The following is a 23,890-nucleotide window of genomic DNA, read 5'->3' as shown; positions in this document are numbered from 1 at the left end:
TTATTGCCCTTCCATACCCATGGGTATCTTTCCTGTAAAGCTGCTCACCTTGCCAACTTCCAACCAGGCAAAAAAAAATACTGGGTTAAATGATAACATTGACTAGACAACAGTTCAGTAAGGAGGGGAAGATGTGGCTGTATGCCATAGTGTAGCTGCCAAGGAGAGCATACCTCAACTGATGTCCTGTACAGACTTCTTCCATTCAGCTGTATTGCTCATTCTTCAGAAGTAAATTTGAGGAACTATTTTTACATTACCTGGGAAAGTCCTTTTTCAATATTGAAGAGCTATAGGAAGGGAAACATTGCCTAAAACTGCTAGTTTGCTACCATTGTGTAGAAGGTCATGATTTAATTCCTCATCTTTTAACACAACAATGTACCATTCTGGATACGGGAGTTTGAAATAGCACTTGTAAGAGCTGTTATGGAGCAAAAGAGATTAAATAGCCTCCCATAAGCAAAACAGTATGAATGACTCAAAGTATGATTCTGCGGTTTCTGGTTGTTATCTAAAAGTCAAATACTGGCAAGCAATCAAGCCCCAATGGTCAAAGCTCATCTATTCTATTGTAAAATAATTGGGACATCTTTGGCTACAGCTAAACTAATGTATTAGATCACTTCCAAGGACTGTCCCAGGGGTTTAAGGCTCTTCCAATTGCCCTAGTCACACCCACACAACACACTGTCTCAAATGCCCTTGGGTGCCCTATTTTATCCAAAAGTAATTTGACCATCTCAGCAAGGCCCTTAAATACTCATCTTGATCCCACTTCATGTGCACATTTGAAAGGTGACAACCTTGTTGTCACATATAAAGAATACTACCTGACTCAGTTCATCTACCAGACTGATGTACCAAAAAGCAGAAGGGCTGGCTCAGCTGAGAAATCAGCCTTCTGCATTCTGCTCCCATCCCAATCTTGTCTGCCATGGCAGACCACATGGGGTAGGACACAATATCAGGAGAGAAAAGCTTTGTTATCTAAAACACACACTTTATTGGTGAGACCCAGAATGTGTTACCGTTATAAAGGACAAAGGATCTTTTCCTCCCATCAGTGCCTACTGTGAGAGCAGAACAGAGCTCTAAATCATGTAAAACAGGTACCAAAGGTGAACATTTCCAGTTGTCTCACTTGAAGTTGGCCTCCAGAGGAAGATCAAAGGCTGCCCAAAAGTTACACAGTTTGGGGAAAACAGTGCAACCAATCTTTAAAAAAAAAAAAAAAAAAAAAAAAAATTACAAATAAAATAAAAAAATGCCTACTAGGCAGGGGACTTCTGCTTGTCTTCCTCTCTTACCCAGAACTCATGGTCCACCTCCATATCAAGTCATCAGATGGAAAGACTTTAAAAACTGCCAAATTTGGTCTACAGAGAAGTTTTCCGTCATTCATTTCAGTCACCTCCAACCCTTCACATTACAGCTGACTGTTTAGGACAGACACAGCTTGCAGGTTCCTCATGGGACCACCAAAAACTCTCAGCAGTGTGTCATTCTCAATCCTATTGTGCCATGCTTTGGGAAGGAACAGGCCACCAAGGCACAGGCAAGAGTCCTTCCAAGACAGCCTAAGACTCAGAGATGGATTGTTTATTAATAAAAGGCAATAGGTAGAGGAAGGAGCATGAGCATGAAGGGGGTAGAGGTTGTTAATCTTATAAGCACCCAGGGAGGGAGGCATCTATCTAGATATCTATGTACCTAGTAGAGATCCTGAAACCACTGGTTGCAAGGCTGAAGTGTCACATCTCAGAGTGCCAAAGAGAAGCAGTGACCTGGCACGCAATATGAGCAGGAGAATGAAAGGGTGTTCACAGAGCAGCTTCTGCCCAAGTTCAACATTCCTGCTCTAGCTTCACTTCCACACAAGATGTGGCTGCTTCCAGGGCAACCTGGAAACCGGGATACTTTCACCTACAGGTGCTTGGATAAACATGTAAGAGGATTTACAGTCCTGCTGACTACCAGCTTCTCATTACCTCGCCCCTTTGTTACATTTGTTTATTTTACATTGTCTTCTTTAATTTCTCCTATTATTTACTTTTTTAACGGTTCTCCCTATTATTATTCTTTCATAACTTGGGTATAAATGTGGTTGGTCTTTCAAATACAAATAACTGCCATATGTTAAGAATTCATATAATGCATAATTATAAATAGTATGAATAAAGATACTGCATTATTATGAGTGTTTATAGGTTTTTAATATTTCTTTATGTACAGAAAGAAATATTTCCTATTTATTTATTTATGTAAGCAGTGAGAAAATAATCTTAACAGCTTTTTCAGTTTTTAGAGGATATACAAGACATCCAGCTCTGGATCACCAAGATATTTGTAAAACTGTGCCTCTACATACGTAGCTTCTTAGGTAGCTTTGTTGTTTGTTTTTTTTTTTAACCGGGTCTCCTCTTCTGTTGTCTAGGTTAAAAAATCCTTTGCAAATTTCTGAAGCCTCTGCCCACTTTTTACTAATCTTTTGTCTTTTCTGTAGTAAACTCCCAATACAAATCTGCTAGATATTCAGCAGACGTTTATGTTATTGGAGTAGGTAATATAAGTAGGTAATATTTAAGAAACATATTTTTAAATTTTATTTTAAGAAGTTTACATTAAAAAGATGAGCCTTCTGTAGAGTTTAAGTATAGACCCTTGATTGCTTTGAAAACTCTGGAGGAAAGATGTCTTGTACATGTATATCCTGTCCTGGGATAAGCATAGTCTGATTTCCAAATCCTACAGTTGAAATGCAAGACAAATATCAACAATGTTATTGTAAAATCAAATAAAAGTGTCTCAATTCAATACTATGGAACTCCTGAGAAGAATAAAACTCATAAATCTCACTGTTTTAATTACCAATAAATATATTTTCATCTTAGGTCTACCTTAGGCTTTTGTGTATGAGCTCATTGTCAACGTCAAGACTGAGTGCTAAATATAGATATAGCAGTGTATTTTTTCTGCAAAGAGCAGTTCTAGTCAGCATTTCAGAATGTAAGGCCAGGATTTCAAAGGAGCCTAACCCAGTCAAAAACTCACCACCCGATGGATTTCAAAGTGTCTTAAACCCCCTGGGGATTCCTAAGGGAACATGAGTACGTCTTGAACAGTTGAAATAGTAGGTCTCTTTGTTACAGTAATAATAATAAGAGTCTTGTTCCAGGAAGATTTACAAACACAAAACATTTATTGTCCACCAACAGTAAGTTTCCTGTTAAAACTGCAATACGAATGAAATTGATTCTTTTAACATTTTACTAGAGAGCTAATAAGTTACTTTAAGACAACCAGGAGCTCTCCTGGCTACCCTTAAAAGCATTCATATGAATAACACAATAACTAAATCAATAAAACAAAATGAACAATGCTACGCAAGATTCAATTAAATCTTTCCTGGCCTTTCAGCAACAAGGCAAACAGAGATTATAAAATACAGAATAAAACTGAATAAATATTTTTCCTTTGCTTATCAAAGCTCCTTAACTTGAATTAAAATAAATTAATTCAGTAAACAGCAAAGCCAGACAAAACTTCCAACTGAAGATTCAATGTAGTTTACACATCCATTTCTTCTGATGAAACTCTGCTCTGGCTCAGTTGTGTGGCAGAATGTCTTGTTTCCTGTGAAAACCACTGTGTTGCTGTGCAGTGCTGCACGTTCTCCTGAAAAGGCTCTGTGCCCTTCTGGGAGGCTGCGATACACTTCCATCACACCACGAGTCAAGGCCACCTTTCCAGATTTACTCTTCTCCTTTCACTTTTGACCTACAGAGGCATGCAACCGTCTTTAAAGCTAAAAATCAAATGTTAAGGGGAGAAGATACTGAAAATACTTTTTAAAATCTCGGAATATTTAAACAGTCACTCCCTTTTTTTTTCTTTTAGGCAGTGGGAGCCAGCAATACTAGTTGGACTTCCCTGGCTCACACCAATTGGAAGGAAGGTGCAGGCTGTGGTAGTTTATTGTCTGTCTGGGAAGCTGCTAATTCTTTTTGCTTTTTCTCATGCTCTTGACTGTCCAGGTGTCTGTGTTAGGGCAAACACAGTATCATTTGTATTTATAGGCAATCCCCTTTCAATGGGAAGAAGATAACAGTTGATGAGATTACAGCATGGATGAAGAAAGTAATTTTGGATGAGAATGCATTTGAAAAGAAATGCTTCTCTTGCTATGGAAATGTTTCAGATCATTAACATTGATTGGAAAGGAAATACAGCTATGAAAGGAAATACAGATACAGGTTTATCTGCGTGAACTACCGTACTCTAAAGACACTAAAGAAAATTCTAAACAAGCAAATTAATGTAATTAAAACAGCTTAGCCATAGCACAGATCTTTGCTGTTGTTGCCATCTCACTGTAATATACTGGCAAGGCACCATGACATTCCATGTGGACACTCAGAACAGGTTCACAAAGCCAGGGATTGGCTGTTACTCTTGAAGACTATGAATGTTGCACTGACTCTCAGAGGTTAATGAAGATTCATAGCACAGTAACAACAGTTTATTTTTTTCTATTTAAGAAATCCTAACCACAAACTATGATGTTGGAAAGGAAGTCAGCAGAGATGGTGAAAGGAAAAAAAAAAAATAGGAGATTCTCCTATAGCTGTGAAAGCATTCATTTAAATGTGGTATGAAGAACGGTACAAAGGATAAAAGGATACCTTGGAATACAAGTGTTTAACAGAAAACTGGAAAGTTAATATAATTTAGTCTTTTAATAAGGTGGCTTAGATGATTCCATGTCTGAAAGTATTAGAAGCCATAGTACTTTCCATCACAGAGCTATCTCTGCTTCAATAGCTGTGACTTTGCTTATGATGTCTTTGGTTAGCATTTCCTTTGCCTTGAGGTGCTGGCCAGCTTTCAACTAATACTATGACAGAGTGTGAGATACCAAATCCCTGTTTTTCTTACCATTTGTTACACTGCTTACTTTAGTCTTCTGCTGATAAATATATATACAGGCTCACCCTTGTACAACTCACTGCTGCATAACATGTGGTATTTGTTCTGTACGGTCTTCTAGACTAACAGTTGTGACTTTTCCATAATGTAGCTGTGAACAGAGAGCACATATTTACAGCAGGTGCACACTCCTAGATCGAGCTCTTTCTTTGTGTTTGCAATGTTGTGTCCAGATGTGACATTGATTAGTCCAGCTTACTTCCTTTGAAGAAGTAAGCGTTTGGGTTCTGAGTACAGATGCACTTCTGCCTCAGAGGAGAGGTGAAAAAGTACAGAGGATGAACCAGGCAAGGACAAGTTCATATTCTGCTCTCATCGAGGAACTGAAGCTGTTAGCCACAAAAGAGCAGTGGGATGCACACCTAAAGAGACGTAGTGAAAGGGTACAACTTATTTCAACCAGGGAGATGCAGAAAGTACCTGCTTGTGTTCTTACTGGGGCTCTGCAAGTATTATTTTCAAAAAGTTATGCGTGATAAACCTTTGGGAATCCTAAATCCTATTTATTTCTCTGGAACTCTTGCCACTTGATGGAGTACAAATTCAGGGCTTTTACATTATGTGACTTTGTTCTCCATTGGATTGAAAGTAGACTGAAGCAGCGGTGCTTAGTAGTTGGATTTCAATCCCTGCCCTTGACCTGTCTCCTTTGCTTGTAAACCTGTAGTTTTCATTCGTCATGTCTTGAATTGTTTTTCTCCAAATCCTTTCTTTATTTCAGCACCCTCTTGTTGTTCCTTTCCCTACGGGTGAATCACTTTTGAGGATGAATGTTTGTGCAGATGGTTTCATCAGTTGTTTTGTCTCCCTCACCTCTTCCCAATCCACCTTGTTGTTTTACCCTTCTACTTAATTATTATCAGGGTATGCTCAGGTCTTTAGTGGAATTCACCTTGTAAATGAAGTCAGGAAATAAATAGTTACAAAATCATAGTATCAGAGGATCCATGTTTTGATTGGAAGCAGAAATAGTTTCTTTATGAGGAAAGACATTTTTTTACTAGCATGTTACTATTCTTGACATCCTGTAGGGAAGTTACACAGCTTCCCAAATTAAAAGAAGTCCAATATTTCATAAAATGCTTCACACAAGTCTAAATCTAGGACTTTATAGAAACCAGATCCTGTTTTAAGGCTGTTATTTTTAGACATATATGAGATAAATGGTTTGTTACTCTGTCCATGAAAGTATAAGAGGAAGGTGCTACTCCATAATACCTCAATGCGGAATTTGTTCCTGCCTCTTGTAAATGCACATGTGATTTATGCTTGGGTCATAGAATGTATCCCTTATTTATTTATCAGTTTATATAATGTATTATTCCTGTATATAGTATCTTCTACACTCTTATTACTATATTGCTAAAAATACGTCTTGTGGCAGAGAGTGCTGTTAGTCCATCCTGGAATTAACATTTTTGCTCAGTTTTAAGTTTTTTATTTGTTCAGTTTCAGGATTAGCTGCTGTTACCTGAGCTGAGCTTCCTGCAGGAACACCTGGCTCTCTATTATACAGAGAGGTAGGTATTCTTTTGACTCAGGACCTTTTCCCGTTTGGTTGAATAGTCAATTGACTGGCTGAACTGCTTAAACGTAGTTGCACAATAGGGTATAACACTGGCCAGTTCTCGTTTCTCACTAGTTTTACACAAGTAAATGAACTCCATCATTGTTTTCAACGAAGTTAAGTCCAGTTACAGGGAAGCAAAGGGGCAGGAAGGGAGGGGGTGGGAACCACAGTTACATGTTTTACAATGCTCTCTTTTTATTTATTCTCAGTAACCGTGTTTTTTATTATTTGCATTTCTCTGGCAACTTATCTCCAGCCATACTGAGGAACTCTGCAATGACTCTTAATGAATTAAACTATGCTGGACAATAGTGAAATCTGACAATATCCACTATTCTTATTATTATCTCAGTTTAACCAAAAAGGAAATGGATAAAACATCTGGGATGAGAAGAGACAAAACTACTTGCCTTTCCATGTTGAACTTGTTCTGCTTCATTTCCTCTCAAAAGAATATAAATGCTTCTCTCTTTCTCCCTGATTTTCTTTTCACTTTCTGATATGTTACACAAAATCCCAAACAAACTCTCAATCCCCACATTTGCCGTCAGTCCCAGTGACTCACTTCAGGCTTCCAGAATTCGTATTCTCTCTAACCTTGAACAGCAGCTTTTGCTTCCAGCCCTCGCTTTGTGTATTATCCTCCTTGGCTCTCTGATTTTCCTGGAATAAAGGATAACAAAAAGCCACCATTTGCAACTTTGTTCCTGTTTGTGTTTTTCTAATGATGAAAAACTCACCTGATAAGTTCACAGCTTCCACTGTAGCAATGTTAATTATAGTAATTTTAATATACTGTATGACAAACTACCACATAAAAACATATATGCATGCAGAGCTACTTCATTTAGGGTCTTGTTTACTTTAAAACACTATGAACTGCCAACTGTGAGTTGTTACCTACTTGGTCAGCTATGAACAAAGTAATATGAAGATGTTGACACTAAAACCAAAACAAAAATACTCATTGATGGGGAGATTATATCAGCACAGTAGCTTTTGTGGGACTTGATGATGTTTCTCTGCTTAGTAAAAGTTTATCCAGAGCAGCAGAATCAGACTTGCGACCTCTCTGTGTCGGCAAGGTCCACCAGCCACTGCTGGATGTGGACAGTGACCTTTCTCTCCTTTGTGCTGAACATTAAGAAACCCTTCAGAGACAGGCAGAGCAGCTGGACTTTAAAGTTGCCACTCCTGTGGTAGCCCTGGCACTTGCATGTTGGGGTCTGCAAAGGAGGGAAGTGCCTGCTGATGTGGTACAGCACTGACTGAAATTCAGCTTCCCCTTTCTGGGACCTGCCTGTTTGTTCACTGTACGCACTGCCATAGCATACAATGCTGTGTGGCTGTTGCACGTCCTCTGGTGGGATCTGGAGCCTTCAAAGGGGCAGTTGATGGCTCTTTAGCACCTTCTGTGCCCCACTGTGCCTGTCCCCACATACACCCCCAGAGGGTGGTACCAAGGTGCTGTCAGTCACATCCTCCCCTGCCCCAGGGCAGGGTGACTTCACCTCCACCAGCTGAGGGGCAAGGGGGATGGGACCCTCGGTCGATTGACAGGGCCCTCAACCAGACCCTGAGTCAATTGACAGGGCCCTCAACAAAGGAGGTGCCAAGAGTGGCTGAAAGGCTTCTGGACAATTTGTAATGACCACAGCCAGATCTGACCAGGCTATAAAATGGGGTCCCCACGGAAGAACCACTTTGAGTGGTCTTCTCGGAGCAGCGGGTCTGTGAACTGGAGCCCGCCCCTTAGACTAGGACACCGTCTAAGGAAATTTTCTGGGGTTGAGTGCACCTCACCTCCTTGTTTGGTGAGTGGTTGTCTTTCTCTGCTGTTTATATCCTTGAGCGAGCCCTCACCGAACCCAGGCGAGTGATTATTTCTTCTGTGTACCCTTGAGTGAGAAGCCTCCGGTTTTGTTGCTTGTGAGTGAATCCGTGCACGCTGTGGAGCCTCATTATTTTTATGTGGTCATCCCCCAATAATCTCCTAAACTGGTATCTGAATCTGTGTTCAACTGTTGTCAAGCACTAAATAATTTGTATAAACCCCGTTTCTAGCCGGTTTATTTGCTATACTTTTCTGACTAGATTAAAGTCTGGTTTGGAACTTATTTTTTGCCTAAATTGACTTTTGGGGTGCCTCTCTGACAAACGCACTCTTGAAATTACCCCCAAAAGGGAAACAAATGGAGGGATATAATAATCAGGGTTATGGAGCAGATCGTCCTGAATGGAATCACACAGCACCTTCAGGATGGACAAGGGATCAGACCCAGCCAGCATGGGTTTAGGAGGGGCAGGTCCTGTCTGACCAACCTGATCTCCTTTTATGATCAGGTGACTCACCTGGTGGATGAGGGGAAAGCCGTGGATGTGGTCTATCTGGACTTCAGCAAGGCCTTTGACACTGTCTCCCATAATATACTCTTGCAAAAGCTGGTATCCCATGGCTTGGACAAGTGTACTCTACACTGGGTTAAGAACTGGCTGGAGGGCCGGGCCCAGAGAGTGCTGGTGAATGGGGCTGCATCCAGCTGGCGGCCAGTCACTAGTGGTGTTCCACAGGGGTCAGTGTTGCGTCCAGTCCTGTTTAACATCTTTATTGACGATTTAGATGAGGGGATTGAGACCATCATCAGCAAATTTGCTGATGACACCAAGCTGGGAGGGAGTGTCGACCTGCTGGAAGGCAGGAGGGCTCGGCAGGGGGATCTGGATAGACTGGAAAAATGGGCTGATTCCAATGGGATGAAGTTCAATAAGGCCAAGTGCCGGGTGCTGCACTTTGGTCACAACAATCCCCTGCAGCGCTACAGGCTGGGCACAGAGTGGTTGGAGAGCAGTCAGACAGAAAGGGACCTGGGGGTACTAATTGACAGGAAGCTCAACATGAGCCATCAGTGTGCCCAGGTGGCCAAGAAGGCCAACGGTATCCTGTCCTGTATCAAAAACAGCGTGGTCAGCAGGACAAGGGAAGTGATCCTTCCCCTGTACTCTGCATTGGTGAGGCCACACCTGGAGTATTGTGTTCAGTTCTGGGCCCCTCAGTTCAGGAAGGACATTGAAGTGCTGGAGTGGGTCCAGAGAAGAGCAGCATGACTGGTGAAGGAACTTGAACATAAGACCTATGGAGAGAGGCTGAGGGAGCTGGGGTTGTTTAGTCTGGAGAAGAGGAGGCTTAGAGGTGACCTCATCACTCTCTATAACTACCTGAAGGGAAGTTATAGCCAGGTGGGGATTGGTCTCTTCTCCCAGGCAGTTAGCAATAGGACAAGGGGGCATGGGCTTAAACTCTGCCAGGGGAAATTTAGGCTGGATATTAGAAAGAAATTCTTTCCAGAGAGAGTGGTCAGGCATTGGAATGGCCTGCCCAGGGAGGTGGTGGACTCGCTGTCCCTGGAGGTTTTTAAACTGAGATTGGACATGGCACTTAGTGCCATGATCTAGTAAACGGACTAGAGTTGGACCAAGGGTTGGACTCAATGATCTCTGAGGTCTTTTCCAACCCAGTTGATTCTGTGATTCTGTGATTTATCAGTTACCATGTGTGAAATATTACACTTCCATTCCACAGGGCTTGTCCATGCTGTTTTTAGAATTTCACTTGACTTAGGCTTAAACAGACCACATTTTACTTTGAGTATCAGCTTCAAATGAACTCCAAAGGGTTCAGACTCTAAAAACATGGAAATATGAATTCCATATAAGGAAATCTAGTCCATAGGATAAGTCTGGGGAATTTAATGCTGCAGGGAGTCATCAAAAAACAGTGTCTGGATTGTGTATATACATTTTATTTTTAAAGGACTAGGTAAATAAACTCTATTTAAGCAAAGTAAAAAAGGAAATAAATAACACCTCATGTTTCACATCACAAAGCAGCCTGGTTACCTGCTGCAAGGAAGCAGAGTTTAATAAATTTAATAGAATTGAATAAGGTTTTGAACTGTTTCTTGTTGAAATCAAAAGTGTTTCTCAACAGAACTTATAAAGTTCTGGCTCTTAGATGCCTCAGACCCAAATTTATATTTCTGTGGAGCATCAGCAGTTGACCATGGCTAGGTAGTTGATTTCATGTATTATATTAACAACAAACAAATCTAGTGCTTTTTAAAAATTACTAAGGAATCACCTTTGAAGTGGAGAAGTGTTTTGCCATCACTCTTGGAAAAATACTGTTTCATTTACTTGGCTGTTTTGTAGTTTTTTGAAATTGAGACTTTTTTTTAATACCCAGATTTTGAAACGTGGAATTAGATTTGGTCAAGGGCACTATACATTTTTGGCTTGATCGTATTCAAGCTTGACTTAATCGCACTGTTACAAAGGGACCTTATGGCTTATTCCTTTTCCACTACATGAGTAAATGAGAACTGAGTTGAAGAATACATCTGCCTGCTTATCATGGGAGCAGTACTACCTATAGCATATTTGAATAACTGAAGTAATACAACTCTTGTACTCAGAAGAGGACTAAGGAATTTCCTCTGAATGTTCTAAGAAGCCAAAGAAGTGAGAAGAGATTGTTCTGCATCTGCTAAAATCTAAGGAGCCCTGACAGCTGGAGCAGCTTTTGCTATTCACTAACTTACAGAATAATAGGTTATATTGCTAAAAGGGGTCATCCTGAACATTTCATGATCTCTTGCATAGCACAGGGAAAGAATTTAGCTTATTCTTGCCCTGTGATTCAGGAAGTCGCTTTGTATTTGCAAAGCACCAAAAAAAAGGCAAATAAAAATACAGTACTATGACACCACAAAACAATTGAATTATTCTTATAGTTCAGTCATTTAATGTGCAAAGAAACAGAAAACAACTGATAATAAAAGCTAGTTTTGCCTGAAGTCTGAAGTAATCATCAAAAGTCTCTGTTCTACTGCATGATAATCTGCTGACGGCTCTCGGCAGCCAAGTTGTAATATGGAAACCCTCCCAGGACCACAGAGGGCGCTATTCTGTCCTTGTTTCAAAATATACGAAGGGTGAAATGGTCTTTATATTGAACACTGTGGTTCTCTTCGGGAATTGCTCCTCTGACATAACAAAGTGGTGAAATATATTTTTTTCTGTCAAATTCATCCATTTGATCTTGTCCTGACAGGTAAGTGAAGGCTTCTACTCTGCATATTCTTGTCCTTAAGATTAATTTTCAAGGCATAATCATATTAGTAGGATAGCCACACCCACTGTTAATCAGCATTATTTTATTTGAAGCTAAATGAAACCTTGTTGACCCCTAGCATTTACTCAAATGGGTACGTATAATTCTAAGACACTCATCTAACTCAGGCATGCAGATGCCTTTCTCTTTCCTCTTCAATTCTTTCAGTCAGCTCAGGAAACAATTTTTTTCTAGCAGTAGGTTATATAAGTAGAAACAGAAATACTCACTGAGGCTTTAAGAAGGCATCTCCCAGTTGTGCGAAGTGTGCAAAAATACCTGAGGAAGCTTTAACCTGTAGAGGAGTAAAATATATTAATCTATGCAGAAATATGTATTCCTGCAACTGTAAAACTTCCCTACACCTCAGTTATTCAGGGCTCATTCTGTTGTTTTACACCATGCTACAGAATACAATGCATGTAAAACTCATCACCAGTATTAAAACCTCTGCAGAACACATGATCTGCCTGTGTTCTTTAGATCAGCAAACCTTAGGACAGACATTGCATTTCATTAAAAATGAAACAGTACATTTATAATTGATTTTCAGATGCAGTATCTGGAGATAAGGATTATCTGTGAAACTTTCCATTAGCAGCGAAATATATGACTCATATGCTTCTTACAGGGTCCCCCACAATATACATCTCTCTAAACTGGAGAGATATGGATTTGACAGGTGGACCGTTTGGTGGATAAGGAATTGGCTTGCAGCCCAGGATGCCGATCATATCTTGGGCTGCATCAAAAGCAGCGTGTCCAGCAGGTGGAGGGAAGTGATTCTGCCCCTCTGCTCCGCTCTGATGAGAACCCACCTGGAGTCCTGTGTCCAGCTCTGGAGCCCTCAGCACAGGAAAGACATGGGCCTGTTGGAGAGGGGCCAGAGGAGCCACAAAAATGACCAGAGGGCTGGAACAGCTCTGCTGTGGGGACAGGCTGAGAGAGCTGGGGTTGTTCAGCCTGGAGAAGAGAAGGCTCCAGGGAGACCTTATTGCAGCCTTGCAGTACTTAAAAGGGACCTCTAAGAAAGATGGAGACAGACTTTTTATTATAGTAGAGCCTGTAGCAATAGGACAAGGGGTTATGGTTTTAAACTAAAGGAGGAGAGATTCAGGCTGGACATGAGGAAGAAATTTTTTATAATGAGGGTGGTGAAACACTGGCCCAGGTTGCCCAGAGAGGTGGTTGATGCCTCACCCCTGGAGACATTCAAGGTCAGGCTGGACGGGGCTCTGAGCAACCTGATCTAGTTGAAGATGTCCCTGCTCATTGCAGGGGAGTTGGACTAGATGACCTTTGAAGGTCCCCTCCAACCCAAACTGTTCTATTATTCTACGATTCTTTGAAGATGGAAAGTTCCACTGTTAACAAAACTAAAAGTTCATTTGCTGAGCCACTGATTTCTGATTTCCAGGATGCCTAAGGAAGATGGATAACCTGGAATGAAAGCTTTATTTCAGAACACATTTTGGCTGGTTTTGGCTTTAGAAATGTACGTAGTTGAAAAAGACACATCTGAAAATAGAAGCGATTTAATAACAAAAAGTGTGCTTTGTTTGTCATCTCATTTTCAAAGTATTTTTATTACACTTACCACTGTCATCGATCAGCTAGTAGAACTTCTATTCACTTCACTCAGCTTTGGAAATGTCTTCTTGAATCTTGATAGGGTGTGGGAACTGAGAAGTGGTGATTAACAGCTTAAGTGTTCCAGGGATCTTCTAGGACACAAACACTTTAGAGTAAAAGCATTTTTGCAGTTAAGTTGATAAACGAAAAAATGCTACATTCACTCAAGATAAAGGTTGCAGAGTTCATAACACAGAATCCAGGAAAAGAAAATATGGTCTTTCTAACACCACCTCTACTACAACTGATCTTTACTTTCTGTTCCTGTTTCCCTGGTGAAATACATAGATTACTACCTTTGTACACCTTGTTTAATAAATTCCAAAACCCAGTTAATATTGCCACTTTTACTTACTGATGAAGCATAGATGTTGTTGTTTTTCTAACATAAACTTTACAGCCTTAAGGCTATGTTAAAATGGCTTCTACGTCCTATACCATTTTGAAGTTAAAGGCTGCCTAAGTAAAAGAGTTTGAAATTATGTGGTTAATAATGATAGTATTTAAACAGTTTAAATTATGTGTGAAAGTGTCTGTTCTGTACTAAGATCACTGAAGGAGGAGTTACAGGATTTTTCACTCTGAAGTGGTTCAGATTTTCCAGACTAGAGTAAGGGGACATAACTGATTTGCTTTTCATAGGGAAAATTTTGTTTTAATTAATTTTTTTTTTCAATAGCATAGCTTGTCCAAAGACTTCATCCCTGGCCTTTAGTATAAGTGTTCCATTTGAAACCATCTGAGAAAGCCTTCAGAAGTATTATCTGGGTGAGAAGGCACAAACCTACTGCAAACAGTGTTAAGGTTTCACTTTAAGACACATTCTTCATAATATTTGTTATTAAACATAAGTGGCCTGTTAAATTTGTGAAGTTTCTGCTACTCAAAAACAACTTGACATAAAATTCAAAACTTTATGGAGATCTCAAATATTACACAAATTACAACATAAGAATGAGACTTACCTGTGGGTCTTGTAGCTCATTGTGCATCTGTATTTGATTAGAGGTCTGATGGTAATGAGCTCATTTCCTATTCCAGGAGGAAAGAGAGTGTAACACAAACAGAGAAGAGAATGAAAACTCAGTGAAAGAGGAGTGTATTAAGCAGACTCAGATACCAACAGAGAACAGAATACTTGTTAACAGCAAGGCACAAACCAGATATTACTAACTAAAAGCACAGTATTTTATAATCAGTTTCAAAGACTTCTGTTCATTACTAGATTTATTAAATATTCATTTAATTTGTCTTCTAATCAGTTTTCTCTTGGTTTCCCAGATGTTTCTTCCTGATTGCTTTTTATTCTTCTAGTTCCAACTCTGGACTAGCTCCTACAGAAGCCTTTGAGGTGGCTGTTAACCTGTCTTGAGGTCAGGCGATGGAGAAGACAGAGGACTGCTTCAAGTTCTTCTCTGGAAGAGCAAACAAGACAGCCCCTGCTCTCATCCTGTCCCACTTAGCACAACAGGAGTTTTTTCCTTCATTTATCCTTCAGTTTTCTTTCAACAATTACTGGAGGCAGGTTAATTAAATCCAAGTCTGTTATACATAGCATTAAGTAATGTTAACAATGTACTAGAATATCTATTACAGAAACACTGGAAAGTTGCCAGGGCATTGAATGGAGCTAATTCTGCTATGTGACCTAGAGCTGAACGTACAGTATTTTAATAGCAACACTGCAGCACAGTGTCCACGATCTGATTTTATACTTTGTAATGTCATGATGCTGTTAACATAATATAACAGAAATTAATTGGATGAGGTAGTAGATGAAGAATACCAAGAAATAAATCGTTATACCTTACTGTTGCACACAAAGATATTCCAGGGATAAATTACTAACAAAAGAAATAAAATCTTAGAATAAGGTTTCTCTGTTGTAATCTACCTCATTTGATAAGAAAAATGATTGTAAGAATTTTAATGCATATGAAAAGCAGTTCTGATTCTACAAATACTTAAAACTCTTGGCTTTTATTGTATTTATGCATAATCTATAGCAAAATGTTCTAGAGACTTCGGAGGGTCAGTTCTCTAAGTGTAAACTATTCAAGATTGTAAAGATTCTCAGGATTTGCATAATTTATTAAATACCAGCCAAAGAGGACAATCTTTACAGAGAAAGCAACCTGTTAGTTTCAGAATTATTTTTAAAGAAACTTGATGCACACATTCTTTTTGTATCCGAACTAAAATACTTTGCCTAGTGAGCTGGTTGTTCTTTGTTACATTACAATGAAGCTTCATTTACAATGAAGTTTGGAAACAAAAGACTTTGGCTTGATTTTCATTAAAAAGCCCTGGTAATATCACTTGATGATGAGTTTCCTAAACTGCTTTTGAAACGTGCTTTACACAGTGAAATTTTCATGTTGAGGATGGGATCCATTCAACCTGCCTGCAGCTGGAGGACATCAACATCCGGGACAATGACACTTGGTTTCCTTTATAGTCTCTGCAGGCAAATTTACATCTCTAGGGCATGAGTCATCTGACCTTTTTCAAACCTCTCTCTTTAAATGACTATACATACAGTGCCACCTTTACTTATTTTTTGAGTGAGAGCTACCACAGTGGGGCTTTGGTTAGTCTTTATGTTACACCTTAAGAATGCACTGCTCCCAGTAGAGTTACTGACCCTACACTTGTGTTTGCACTTGTAAAAATTCGGAGTCTGGCAGTAAACACACTCTCTCCGGCCACTGAAACCAACACCCACTAGCCTATTGACTGCCATGCAAGTACAAATTTCCTTCTATTGCAGGACAGTAAACTCTGATGGGTGAACAGCTGGGAGGTGGTAAATATGAAATTGCCACAGGAACTCTTTTCAAAATATGAAACTCAAAAGCCCTAGCTAGAAAAGCAGTTAGCAGCACAGTAATGTTGGCTCTTAGAAGCAGTGGAATTTTCTTTATCTCTGTTATTGTTATGCACAAGAATAACACATGCTGCACATGCCCTGCTTTCAATATCTGTCATTTGGCTCCAAGGGGTGATGCTCACAGGAGATTCTCACGGATGGTTTGCTGGAGGAGGAGAGAGTACAGAGAAAGATAACAAAGTTTCCCTTCCCCCACTTTGCAGGCTATGTCTACTGAATTGCTTTAAACTAAGCTTTATATCTTTTCATAGATGTGACTTCAACTCTCTCACTTTGGAAACCTAAACGAGGTGTCTGAAGGAAGACCTTGAGACCCTAGGCTCCTTTCACAGTCAGTGTAGGGGGAGTGCCCATTCAGAGGCCATTCAGATCACAGGAATAAATCACCTTCCCTGAGGTATAATGGAGGAGTAATAATGCTCTTAATTTAGATGCCTTACTTAAGTAATCCCAGAACTGGAATGTGATTTCCTTTAGTAACTCCATGCAGTAACACCCCTCACAATTTTTGTTAACAATTCTTTTATTTATTCCTGTTTGAAACCCAGAAATGTGAGTGTTTTCCTAGATCTTCTACTGTATTATATGCTTTGCTGGATAGTTACTCAGGATGCACTCTGAAATGATAGATGAAAGTAAGCATTGTTGTCTTGCAAATTATCATGAGTGATTTAAAATAAAGGTCCAAATATTTAGACTTCAATCATAAAATTAGGCTCTGGAGTAAAAGTTAATAGTACATCTCTGTTTAAATTAATGGTATGGCCCTTGTATATTTTCAAATAAAATTTTGCAAGACTTTTGATTTAGTACTGTATTGTGTCTTGATTAAAATGTTGTACTGTACAATATAAATAGAGCATATGTATACTGAATTAAAAATTGGCTGGTGTTGCTCAAAAAGTAGCAGTCTATAGGGAATGACCAGTGAACATGTGTGGGGTTTTCCAGAGATTGGAAGCCTGCAGCTGTTATACATTTACATCAACAGTGTATGGATGGAACAATGATTTTGGAGGGTTTTGTCTAGATGGCTTTGTAACTCAGGAACTATTTCATGAAAGAATGTTTTAAAATGGCAAAATATAAAGTTAAAGGTCTAGTAGTGGGAATATGCACATCCGCAGAGAGTAGGAAAATGTATAGTGAAGAGCCCTAACCCTGGAAGGACTAGAGGTCATACAGGGTGCACTGGCAATCTGCTTTTAAAGCAGTCCTGCTCTCCTGCCCTGCGTGTCCAGAGGATGTGCTGGAGGAAGTTACAGATGCACTGGAGCAAGTTCAGCACAAAACCATGGAGGTGATCAGGGCCCTGGAGCACTTGCCCTGTGAGGAGGGGCTGAAGGATCTGAGCTTGTTCAGCCTGGAGAAACAGCTTCAAGGTGATCTTGTAGCAGTCTTCCGAAACCTTTGAGGATGGAGCCAGATTCTTTACTGAGGTGCACTGCAACAGAACAAGACAGAGTGGTCATAAATTGAAATGGGAGAGTATCTTTCTTAATGTAAAGAAAAAGAACAGGTTGTCCAGAGAAGTTGTGGAATCTCTGTTCATGAAGGTTTTCAAGACTCAACTGAATAAAGACCTGAGCAGTCTTGTCTGATTTCAGTGTCCATCCTGCTTTGAGCAGGAGGTTGGACTAGATGATTTCCTGAGGTCCTTTCTAATCTGAAACATTCTGCTATTCCGTGATTTTGATACATAATATTTGACATGGAAAACCAAAACAAAATCAAAGAAAATAATGCAAATTATTCAAAAACTAAAAAAATTACTCATATTGACATATATATAGTTTCAGTTCTTTAGTGCAAAATATGTATTACAAATAGATTCAGAAGTGCATATATTCCTTTCACAAATACGTACACAAGAAGCACTGCACATGCACATTCACACAGACACACATCTTTGGAAAATGTGCCCTTTTAACAGAGTGCATTCTCCCAAATCTTACACAGTACTACCAGCAAGAACGGATTTTATTTTTATAATGTCTTTCATTTTTGGACTTAAAAGTCCTTGGAGGATGATATAACAAACATAGAGTTAATTCTGAACTGCCTGTTGTCTCTTAGTTTTTAATAAGTTTGATTTGGCAGCTCTGGCATAAAAAATAGATGCATATGTCATGAATGAGCAACATGCCTCGGAAGTCAGTTCATTTTCTTGAGCTGCTGGTTAGCAGAACACCACATGGCCCCAAACTGTTAAAAATACTTTTGTTTTGTGCTGCATGTTTGTTCTGAAATACCATAGTGGAAACGTAAGTAGCAACTTACTGCCAAACACATCCCCTCTCTAGTTTCAACAGTCTTCACCAAGCTTTGCACCTCCTCCTAATTCGGTGTCAGGCAGCCATGCTGGGTGACCCAGCAGGGCTCAAAGCTTTTTCCTTTTCCTTCGTTGTAACTGTGCCCAAGTTAGGAGCTAGATCTCACTTACCAGCCCTGAGGCTGCCGTAAACATCCGAGCACTAGTTCTCCCCGTCTGTGTAAGCAGCAACTAGAGCTCGCAGCAACTCATGCTCTCCACCACCTTCGTGCCTCCTTCACATTCAAAGACTGAGTGTTTTGCAGCCCCAGCTCTCGCTGCCTTTGTCTTTGGGACAGGTGGAAGGACAACATGCCATGAGGACTCACAGCGTAACTGGCACACACTCAGTTACCTCACTGAGCTCCCAGCTGTTTGGCTGTTCTGCCACACAACTGCAAGCAGGCAGGCCAAAAATTCTGACACACAGACCCCTCTCAAATGCATCACTGGAAGAGATCTGAGAAAAGAAATGTGGGAAGGGGTTAAAAATCAATAAAATGTGCCACTGCACTAGGCCAAACGGAGCAGAGTGTGAACTGCGTTATGGGAAATCAGTAAAGGACAATGACAAAAGCACTAAGAAAGGTGCTTTGTAAAGTATTTATTCATTGAAACTAGATGTCGGCTGTTACAAAAATCTCGTGTTCATTCTTTTGTTGTTTAGATGTGAAGAACAGAAATGTCACAGCTGCAGGGTGCCATTATAGACTGTATTTGTTCATGAAGGTGGGGAGCAAGGTGACAGATATCATATGAATGATATCATCTCCTAAAAATTTAATAAATGGAGAGTGCTTTGAGCACTGGATAGGTGCCTTTTGGTCAAGTGATTAATATACCTGAAAATGTAAAATGACTGTATTGTGCTTGCTTTATTCATATTAAGTAAGGAATTATCTGAGATTATATTTGGATAAGTAGGAGTCATGTGAGTGCATCATGCTGACATTAACAAAATCTGTGCTATCCTTGGAGAAAGGAACAGATCTACAAGGGAGAGTGCCAGTGCTGCCAATGACAGCAGGACACATGCAGGCATTTTCAGGGCTTTAACTGAACACTAATTGCAAACATTTGGTTTTGTTTGTTATAACCGAGCATTCACAAAAATGTTAGACTCAAAATTAGTTTCTAATGTCTTTGGTCTAGAGTTCATAGTTACTTTGTGTATAAAAGAACCTCGTAGAAGCTTGAAGAAATAAGGAATTTATCTTGTGACCTAGCTAAGACTATAGCACAGCTAACTTCTCTGCTTTTTACTTTTATCTCAGTCCAAAATTAATTTCACAAGGATATGATGAAAAACTACTTATGGAGAAGCTAACTGTTGGTTAATTTACATTTTCATGGGTGAAATATGTGTGTTTTTCATTTCCAAACAAACTATTTTGAATTTTTTTTTACTTTTAGTTTACAGTTTCAAATGATGTTTTGCACCCGCTTGGCTGTCACAGTGTATTAAAGATTTTATTATTTGAAGGAGTTCTGCAAGGAAAATGAATACGGTATTAACAGGAGGATGTGAGAATGGTGATGCTGGATTGGGCCACAGCATCCTGTCTCCAGCAGTGTTCAGCAATGGATGCTGAAGCTGAGGACAAGCCAATGTGATGCTTCCTCAGAATATTCAATCCTTCTCCAGCAGCTGTAGTCAGGAACATCTAATAATCCCAAAGGAATTCTATACAATATATCACATGGAGTGTTTTGACTGTCTGGAGCTTAACGATGAGAAAAGGGTTGAGTGTTTGTTGGTAAGAATCAGCGGAAAGGCCAACAAGGCAGATATCATGGTGTCCGTCTGTTATAGACCACCCAGCCAGGATACAGAGGCAGATTAAATATTCTACAGGCAGCTGGGAGAAGTGTCACAATCACTAGCCCTTGTTCTTGTGGGGGACTTCAGCTAACCAGAGGTCTGTTGGAAATACAACATAGTGGAGAGGAAAAGGCCAAGAAGTTTCTGGAGTGTGTGGAAAAGAACTTCCTGATACAGTTGGTGATGGAGCCAATGAGGGGAGGTAACCCATAGACCTGTGAAGGACTTGTGAGTGATGTGACGGTTGGAGGCCATCTTGGGCACAGCCATCATTAAACTGGTAGAGTTTTCTATTCTTGAAGTAGTCAGGAGGGGCCTTAGTAGAACTGCTACCTTGGACTTCTGGATGGCAGTATTTGGCCTGTTTAGAGGCTGGGTTGACCGAGTCCCTTGGGAGGAAGGGCAAAGGAGCGCAGGAAGACTGGACATTCTTCAAGAAGGAAGCCTTTAAGGCGTAGGAGCAGTCTGTTCCCATGTGCCAAAAGATAAGCGGGCAGGGAAGAAGACTGGCCTGGCTGAATAGAGAGCTTCAGCTGGAACTCAAGAAAAAAAGAGTGTTTATGACCTTTGGAAGAAGAAGCGGGGAACTCAGGAGGACTTAAAGAACATCAGAAGGTTATTGAGGGAGAAAATAAGAGGGACCAAAGCCTGACTAAAGCTGAGCCTGGCTACTGCTCTAAAAGAGAAAAAACCCTGCTTCTGTAAATACATCAGCAACAAGAGGAAGGCTACGGAGAACTTCCATCGTTATTGGATGCAGGGAGAAACACAACGACAAAGGGTATCGAAAAGGCTGAGTTACTTACTGCCTTCTTTGCCTCAGTCTTTAATGACGAGTTGTGTTCTGGGTACCCAGCCCCCTTAGCCGAGAGAATGGGACATGTAGAAAAATTAAGCCCCCATGGCCTGCTACACCATTTGCACACCCATACGTCTGTGGAGCCAGACAGGATCCATCCAAGGGTGCCTAGGGAGCTGGTGTAAGTGTACAACAAGGCACTTTCCAACATTTATCAGAAGTCCTGGCTAACCAAGGAAGCCCCAGTTTACTGGAAGTTGGCAAATGTGACACCCATCTACAAGAAGGGCCAGAAGAATCATCTGGGGAACTACAGGCCTGTCAGTCTGACCTTGGTGCTGGGGAGGGTTATGAAGGAGATCATCCCAAGTGCTGTCACATTGCACATACAGGACAACCAGGTGATCAGGCCTAGTCAGCATGGGTTTATGATAGGCAAGTCCTGTTTGACCAACCCAACCTCCTTCTATGACAAGGTAACCCACTTCATGGATGAGGGAAAGGCTGTGGATGTTGTGTACCCAGCCTCCATTAAGGCCTTTGACACTGTTTCCCACAGCATCCATGTGCAGAAACTAGCAGCTCATGGCCTGGATGGATAAAAAACAGGCCAGATGGATGGGCCCAGAGAGTTGTAGTGAATGAAGTCAAATCCAGCTGGCAGCTGGTCACGAGTGGTGTTGCCCAGGGCTCAGTATTGGGGCCAGTTCTGTTTAATCTCTTTATCAATGATCTATATGAGAGGGTCGAGTGTGCCCTCAGTAAGTTTGCAGACAACACCAAGTCAGGTGGGGGTGCTGATCTGCTTGATGGTAGGAAGGGTCTACGGAGGGATCTGGGCTGAGGCCAACTGTATGAGTTTCAACAAAGCCAAGTGCCAGGTGCTACACTGAGGTCACAACCACCCCAGGCAGTGCTACAGGCTCGGGGAAGAGTGGCTGGAAAGCTGCCTGGAGGAAAAGGACCTGGGGGTGTTGATTGACAGTGGCTGAACATGAGCCAGCAGTGTGCCCAGGTGGCAAAAAAAGCCAACAGCATCCTGGTTTGTATCAGAACTGGTGTGGTCAGCAGGACCAGGGCAGTGATCTTCCCCCTGTACTTGGCACTGCTGAGGCCCCACCTTGAATCCTGTGTTCACTTTTGGGCCCCTCACCACAGGAAAGACATTGCGGTGCTGGAGAGAGTTTAGAGAAGGGCAATGAGGCTGGTGAGGGGTCTGGAGCACAAGTCTGATGAGGAGCAGCTGAGGGAACTGGGGCTGTTCAGCCTGGAGAAAAGGAGGCTGAGACCTTATCACTGTCTACAACTACCTGAGAGAAGGTTGTAGTACGGAGGGTGTTAGTAGTCTCTTCTCCCAAGTAGCAAGTGATAGGACAAGAGGAAATGGCCTCATGTTGTGCCAGGGAAGGTTTAGATTGGATATCTGGAAAAAAAAAATTAACGGAAAGGGTTGTCAGGCATTGGAACAGGATGCTCAAGAAAGTGGTGGAGTCCCTGGAAGTGTTTAAAAGACGCATAGATGAGGTTCTTAGGGACATGGTTTAGTGGTGGACTTGGCAGTGTTAACGGTTCGACTTGATAGTCTTGAAGTTATTTTCCAATCTAAATGATTCTGTGATTCTACTGCAGTAGGGATAAAACAGCACACTTCAGGATTTATGCCTACACAGACTGAGGGAAAATTACTCAACATCTGCCTGCTCTTGGACTTCTTGAAGCTTTTTATGTGCAAAATCTGTCACTGGCTGTGGTGAAACTAGATTAGACTGGATGTATGGTTCTCACGAACTTTTAGCAAATTACTACCTTTTTGGTTTGAACTAATAGGATTAGAGGCAGTTCAACAACAGGCTTGCAACATAATGGCCTGAAATCGCTTGCACGTGAACTGAAGAATTTCAGACTATTATCATTTGAGTGAACAACAGGAGACACAGGCCTGGCTTGTTGCGCACTGCACTTGCTACGCAGTGCATGTGGAAGGAGAGGACCATAACAGCTTTTTCTGGGTGACACTACATTTTGTTCATGTCAGCCTGCTTTGCTTGATGCTTCGTCTTCTATTTGAAAATAAAAATCAATACCAAGTGCAGTATAAATGGTGCTAGGCAAAACCTACAGTTTCTTTAGAGGGGAGAACACAGGTCCTTCGTGATGAAACCGCCGATGAGGGCAGCAGCACCGGGGCTTTCAGAGGGGTCGGCTTTACTGAGTGCACTTCTATGCCGTGCCGTGTGTCGGGCGGCCGGACAAAGGCGCAGGTGGTGGGGCTGGCACACAGACGCGCTGAAGGGCAACGCGGCGGTCGCTCCTGCTGCTCGCTCCCCGCAGGCCGCTGTGCCCCGGGCCCGACTCCGGCCCGCGCCGTCACCCGCACCGGAGGCAGCTGCCGGCCCTCAGCCGGCCTTGCCAGGGTTGGGGGCGGTGGTGGACGACAGCGTTCTGCCCTCACAACCTGCCGAAAACCTCGAAGGGTCCGCTCCCTCAGTGCCACCGGGCAGCGGGTGGGACCCCGGCGGCCTGAGGAGCAGCAGGGAGCAGCCAGGCACCGTCGGCGGAGAGGATCCGAGCCAGCCCCGGCAGCGCTTTCCCTGCGCCGCCACGGCAGCCAGCCCCGCCCTGCCCCAAGCCTCAGCCGCCGGCCGGCACTAACAACCCCGCCAGCCGCGGCAGCAGCCAGCCTGCCCCCGTGGACCCTCACGCCCCG

The 23,890-nt window shown here is 41.6% G+C and overlaps 1 long non-coding RNA gene across 1 annotated transcript; it reads right to left on the bottom strand.

The window, feature by feature from the left end:
- Positions 1 to 3,183: 3,183 nt before the first annotated feature.
- LOC110361219 (uncharacterized) lies at positions 3,184 to 23,888 on the bottom strand. The gene is made up of 5 exons (XR_010469270.1): positions 18,918 to 23,888; positions 14,327 to 17,695; positions 13,327 to 13,467; positions 11,960 to 12,024; positions 3,184 to 7,222 (listed from the first exon to the last, which is right to left on the bottom strand). It is a non-coding gene; the product is annotated as an uncharacterized LOC110361219 (long non-coding RNA).
- Positions 23,889 to 23,890: the final 2 nt, after the last annotated feature.

The sequence above is a fragment of the Columba livia genome, chromosome Z (genome assembly GCF_036013475.1).
Source record: "Columba livia isolate bColLiv1 breed racing homer chromosome Z, bColLiv1.pat.W.v2, whole genome shotgun sequence".
Taxonomy (NCBI): domain Eukaryota; kingdom Metazoa; phylum Chordata; class Aves; order Columbiformes; family Columbidae; genus Columba; species Columba livia.
Note: the sequence above shows the minus strand (reverse complement) of the source record. Positions and strands in the feature narration are given on the sequence as shown.